This window comes from Equus przewalskii, chromosome 13, assembly GCF_037783145.1.
Source record: "Equus przewalskii isolate Varuska chromosome 13, EquPr2, whole genome shotgun sequence".
Lineage (NCBI taxonomy): Eukaryota > Metazoa > Chordata > Mammalia > Perissodactyla > Equidae > Equus > Equus przewalskii.
Window position 1 is genome coordinate 72,133,890 of NC_091843.1, and position 6,776 is coordinate 72,140,665.

Genomic DNA, 6,776 nt, shown 5'->3' on the forward strand with positions numbered 1-6,776 from the left:
CATCCTCTGCATGTCTTGTGTTATTGCCTGTGTAATATTTTATTATAATTGTCTCTGAAGGTATCTGTTTTATAATGTGCTCCTTCAAAGGCTAGGTCAAAGGCTTTTTCTGTTCATTTTTGTATCTCATTCGCCTGGCCTACAGTGAACACAGATTTTGATTGAGAAGGTGAAAGCCATCCACAACAGAATTTTTTATAATCTGTATCTTTTTCTAAAGTTCTTAGACTATCTTAAATAGTATTTCTCCTATTGTTATTCTCTTGTTTTTCTCCCCAATCTTGAAAGCGACTCACTCCAACTAAGAGAGGCAATATGTGTGATAAAAAGAATTCAAAATTTTGAAAAGAAAATCTAGACAAGAGCTCTTGCTCTGCCACTTACTGGTTTGGGGATACTTTCTAAAATCCTCAGAGCCTGGTTCATCCTTTGTAGATATAGTAATACTTATATATGGTCCACATACCCATTCTGTTTCCTATCTTTAAATAGAATCTGGTTTTACAACATCCCTGTAAAAGACAAAACAGTCCTTTGCTTTCCCAATGCTCTAATGGCCTAGATAACACATATTAGACATATTTAGTTTTGAGTTTTATTGACTTGTTCATGTAAAAATTGAGTAAAGGCCACAATTTAGATACAATTTAAGTCGTTGGTCAGGAAGACCTTATTTTAAAATAAAAGGCATTTTGTTATCAATATAAGTGTTATATGTAATCTTCACACTTTAAGACCGTAGGCAATTTATTATGCTTTTAACATGTAAGAATTATTTCTGTACAAAGTAACTTAGAAATACCTAAGAAGATTGCTTGGTACTGGGTGAAAATAAATGCAGTCTCATGGCAAGTTTAGATCAATTCGCAACATGGGTGAATTACCTCTTATCTGGGCTCAGCTTTAAACAGGTGTCATCAACCTGCTCTCAAGGTGTTGGGTCAAAAGAAAGAGCGGAATGCATCCTTCAGTGTTTTCATTTTTAGCGCTGTTGAGTGTACTTAATTCTTTTTTATAATTATGTAGAATTACATGGAATAACCATTTTTCCTTTTCATTATGTTTGAACATTATTGGTTTGACCAGGGAGATCTGCTTAAGTATCTAGGCAATTAAGTTATACATTCTATAACTGTAGGTGGAGAGACCAAAATACAAAATCTGTATTTTTAGTCATGCTCTGCTGAAGTTATAGCATCAGTGGATAAATCTAAGACTTCTAACCAAAGGCCATAAGAATGTATGGACCATGGATACTTAAATGTATTTAATATGTATTTAAATGTTTTTAATATTGCCTTCCTTGAAATGCTTCAATTATAGATTGCCTGCTTCCAAGGAGGTGGAGGAGTCTCTCAGAAGATATGTAGCTGCTCAAAAGTCCTTATGGACAGTGATGACTATTGATTTGATGAGTGAGATGTAAGGAAAGAAAGATTTTGGTTTAAAATATAGATTTATAATATAAAATTTTCTAAGGCTAAAATAGGGTCTACTTTTCAATCAGAGGAATATTTTATATCATATGTAATTTTTTCAAATGTTATATAGAACACAGTTGTGAAACATTCACCTCAAAATCTAAGCAAGTTACTAATGAAAGAAATGGCTTTTCTAGGTTCATAGAAAATGGCAAACAGCTAGTTTGAGTCTGTTGCACTGGATTTAAGCTCCAGTAGGGTAAGGGTTTTTGTCTGTTTTGTTTACTACTCTATCCCCAGTGCTGAACAGTGATGACACATAGTAGGTGCTTAATAAATACTGAATGAATGAAAGAAGTCCCCTTACTGTTACCAGAATAGCCTTTAATGATATTTTTTTGCAATAGTTGTTACAGCAATTTGTTCATCAGGTTATTTCATCTAATTGTTTTTATTAAGTATTGAGAAGATACATATATTTATTTATAAATTGTTGTAAGGCATAAAGAATTATAGTACATTGACATCTGCACACATGATTATTTTAGAAAAAGTACATTACCATTACCTTTGAAATCCTCATGTGCGCTTGTCCAATACCGTCTCTTAAACATCCATCCTTCCCTCAGAGGTAGCAGCCACTAGCCTGAATTTTATGTTAATTGTTCCCTTGATTTTTTCTCTATAGTTTTCCCACATATATGTGTACTCATAATATAGTGCTTAGTTTTGAATGGGTTTGAACTTTATATAAATGGAATCTTACTGTGCTTTTTTTTTCCTGTATCTTGCCTTTTCTCATTCAAAATTATTACATTTCTGAGATTTATTCATGATATTGCATGTAGCTGTAATTCTTCATTTTTATGCTGTATAGTAACCATTATGGATGTATTCTAATTTATTTATTAATTCTATAGTTGATGGATGTTCGAGTTGCTTACAATTTCCTGACATTACAGTTAGTGCAGTAGTGAACCTTCTGGTACGTGTCTCCTGGTGCTGGTGGGGATATTTCTAGGATTGGAATCGGTGGTCATGGCTATGCATAGCTCCAACTGTATTTGGTAATACTAATTGTTTATCAAAGTAGGTATGCCAACTTACATTTTTACTACCAGTGTGTGAGAATTTCTGAGCTCCTTATCCTTGCTAGCACTTGATACAATATGAAAATGGTGAGAAATGTGAGGAAAACTTGATGAAAATACAATTTGTGGAAGATTTTAACATTTCTTTTTCAGTAATAGAGCTAATAGGCAAAAATTAGTGGGCTAGAAAAGAAATGAATAATACAATCAATAAACTCAGTTTACCGTATTTTTACATTCTTTGACTAAAGAATATGTGTTTCTTTTGTATGACTTAGGACATTTATGAAAAATTGTTTATGTAGTTGGCCACAAAGCAATTTATAAAATCAGGAAAGTAGAGATTCTACACGCCATATTCTCTGATCTAAAAGGCAATCAAGTAGAAATAAATAATAATAGCGTATCAAATATTAATTACTTGGAAATTATAACACATAATTAAGATAGCTCTTGGAGCAAAGAGGAAATCAAAGGAGGCCTTGAAAAGAACTCTTCTTTCAAAAATCTGTGGGATGAAGTGAAAGATACATTCGGAGTACTTTCATTATTAAAGAAGAAAGACTGAAAATAAGGAAATTTTGCACTTAAATTCATCCTGAGCATGGATTAAAGAAAAAAGAGAAAGAAAAATATATAAAATTAAAAATAATATAGATCCAGAAGATTAAAATAATTACATGCACCTCTGTGACAATATTTTGAAAATCTTATACAAGAAGATTTCCTAATAAAACATAAATTATCAAAACTGCCCAAGAAGAAGAAAATTTCAATATATAAATAGACATATATGAAATTTAAAAGTTGGTAAATCTAGCTTTTAAAAAAATATCAGGAACAAATAGTTCTGAGTTCTAGCTAGCATTAAAAAAAAAGGATAGGGAATTTTACTGTACGTAAGTTATACCTCTGTTTTAAAAAAGAAAAGAAAGAAAAAGGAATTCCAAATAATTATGATGGTATTGTTCTAGACAGCTTTGAAAGATGCAAGTCTTCTTAATTCATAATCACATAAATTTAGTACTAACCTAAGTACAGAAAAGAAAGCCATGAACCAATGTCACTTATGAATATAGTCACAGAAATTGTAAATGAAAACGTAGCAAATGAAGTCCAGCAAAATAGCAAAGGAATAATACACTAGAATCAAGTACAAATTCTTTTTCCAAGAATGCAAAGATGGTTCCAATATCAGGAAAGCTAATACATAATTTATTATGTCAACAAATTGAGGGGAAAAGGTGATCATATCCATAGATTATGAAATGGAAGTTGATAAAATTCAACAACCATTCCCAATAAAAGCAATCAAAATCAGAATGGGAATGGAAAGAAACTAAATATGATAAAGATTGTTTAGGATAATATTTGCTTTTGGTTTTGGTAAGCAGCAAAATATTGAAGCTATTTTTACGGAAAATAGCAACAAGATAGACATTCCTGCTATAATTATTATTACTCAGCATTATTTTGGAAGTCCTAGTGAATGCAGTTAAATAAGATTAAAAAAATACTTGGTATGGACATGGAAAAAGAAGAGATAAAATAATCTTTTTCCCCTCAGATAATACTGAATATGTAGAAAATTCAAGTGGAAAAACCAAGATAAGCGGGGGGGGGGGGACTACTAGAAATAACAGACTGAAAAAGAAGAGTGGCAGAGACTTTGCTTAACAGACAATGAAGCACACTGTAAAGCCGCTGTAGTCAGATCAGTACTGCAATGACGTAGAAATAGACAGATGAGTGGACGAGAAGATGAAGTTCAGAAATAGTTCCCTGTGTGTGTGTGTAACAGAAGTGATGTTTCTTATCAATGAGAACGCAACAGTTTTTTTAATCAGGGATACTAAAACAAGTGAATATTCAGATGGAAGAACATAATAGCCTATTAAAAATACAGCACAGATGGATTGAAAATTTTAAAATAATGAATTAACTTTTAAAGAAAGAAAACAGAAGAAAATTTAGGAAATTATATGTATAACTTAGGGCCTGGAAAAACTTCCTTAACAGGAAAACCAGAAGCTTTAAAAAGAAAAGATAGTTTATTTGACTGTATAAGTACTTAAAAATAAATAAGAATTTAGCTTTATATATATATATATATATATATATATATATATATATATATATATTTTTAAAGATAATTTACTTTTAATTTATAAAAGTATTGGTTCTTCACCTCAGTTTGAGAAGTACTGATTTAGGTTGTCTGTCTCCTGTATTTATTGGAAACTGGAAGACAGATCTAAAAGTTAATTCAGGTTGCAACATTTTTGGCTAGGATATGTCATAGATGGTATCATCTTCATATTGCATTATATTGGAGACACATAATATCTGTTTGTCCCATAACTATTGATCCTATATTGACCATTGGATTTGCATGATGATGGCCTGATCCTTCCATTGTAAAGTGCAAATCATCACAATGGAGGTCAGTTGGAGCCCCTTCAAGCTGGCTTCTGTGTCCTTTTAACAGGACCCCATTAATCTTCAAAAAACTTTCTTCCTTTCAGGCCTGAGATTTCCCTGCTTCACCTTGTACTTCTCCTGCCCCGGACTAATATCAGCTATCTCTTCATTGCAGTGGGGAATGATCTTAAAGCCCAGAATCTAGGTATGAGGGGTGCTTTTTCTACTGAGTTGGCAGTGTTTCTAGCCATTTCCATCTGTAGAGCTAGAAAAAATGTATTTTTAAAAAGCATGAGTTCATGATGATAGTTTCAATTCTGTTAACATCACAGTGTTTTACTTTGCTCTTTCATTTTCTAATTAGGTCTTTTTTTCTTTTATGCTGAAATTCTTGATTCCTGACATTATTAACCCCAAAATGTATTTATCCCACACTAGGAAGAACATGATTTCAAATAACAAAACCAATATTAATACTACCAAGAAAATGACAATGAAATTGAAGATGTCTTTTTAGTTCTTTTTGTCTTGGGATGTTCTGAACTGTGTTCTCAAGTTACTCAAAACAAATCATTTCTAGGTGTTGTAACCAATTTGATATACAGCAAATTTTTTTCAGTTTTAGGAATTACTTTTTAAAAATAAATATTTTGAAATTTTTTACATATATATTCTTTTGATCTCTACTGCATTACATATTTTCACTTACTTTATTCATATATTTATCAAGACTACTCCCATTAACCTGCTACACTTTTATTTTGCATTCTCAGATATATAGAATAAGAGACTGTCTGCAATTAATATACTCAGTATTATTTACCAAAAAAGCAAAAGGGGAAATCAAATACAATGTGTCTATTTTCTAGTTCCTATTGAGCTCATTTTGAACTAATTAATTCAGTTAATGATTAGGACATATCACGTGAGCCAGTATTCACTATGATGGGTAAAATAAATAAAAATGTAGTGTTTGTATGTGGGGCAGAAAAGTTTTCTTCCCCCTATGTTTGATAAACACTAGGTGTGCGTATGTGTGTGTATGTAATGTGTCTTATGTATTCTGCATTTACATAGTTGGTTGTACGATGAATTCGTTATTGATAAAATTTTTCATTCTGCCTGAGACAAAAATAATAAATTTGATTGTATTCATTCAGGAAATATTTATTGTAAAATTGTAAAAGCATGTAAAAGCACTAAAAATTCAGAATGTAGCCTTGAGCAAGCAAAGACCCTGAACTCACAGAGATTATGTGGTGGTGGGGGAAACAGACAACAAGTCTGACCTCAATTTCCTACCATCTAACCAAACCTCAGCAATCAATTCTCAAACTTGGGTAGCAATGCTAATGTTGCTAATTCTGTCCCCTGTGTGGCCTGTCGCTGTACTATAATTGTTTGAGGACTTCTTTTTTTTTTTTTTTAAAGATTTTATTTTTTCCTTTTTCTCCCGAAAGCCCCCCAGTACATAGTTGTATATTCTTCGTTGTGGGTCCTTCTAGTTGTGGCATGTGGGACGCTGCCTCAGCGTGGTTTGATGAGCAGTGCCATGTCCACGCCCAGGATTCGAACCACCGTAACACTGGGCCGCTTGCAGTGGAGCACGCAAACTTAACCACTCGGCCACGGGGCCAGCCCCCTGTTTGAGGACTTCTATCGGGCTTTCCAGGTCTACTCCATATTAATGGTACCCAACTAGAATTGTAGAATTAAAGAATTAAATTAATGAATTTTTAAGAAAAAACAAAATGTTATACGTATACCTGTTTGAAATATCTGTGAAAAAATCTGTCTTTCCAAAATATGTAGCAGGTATTCATTTTTGATATTAAAAAGATGA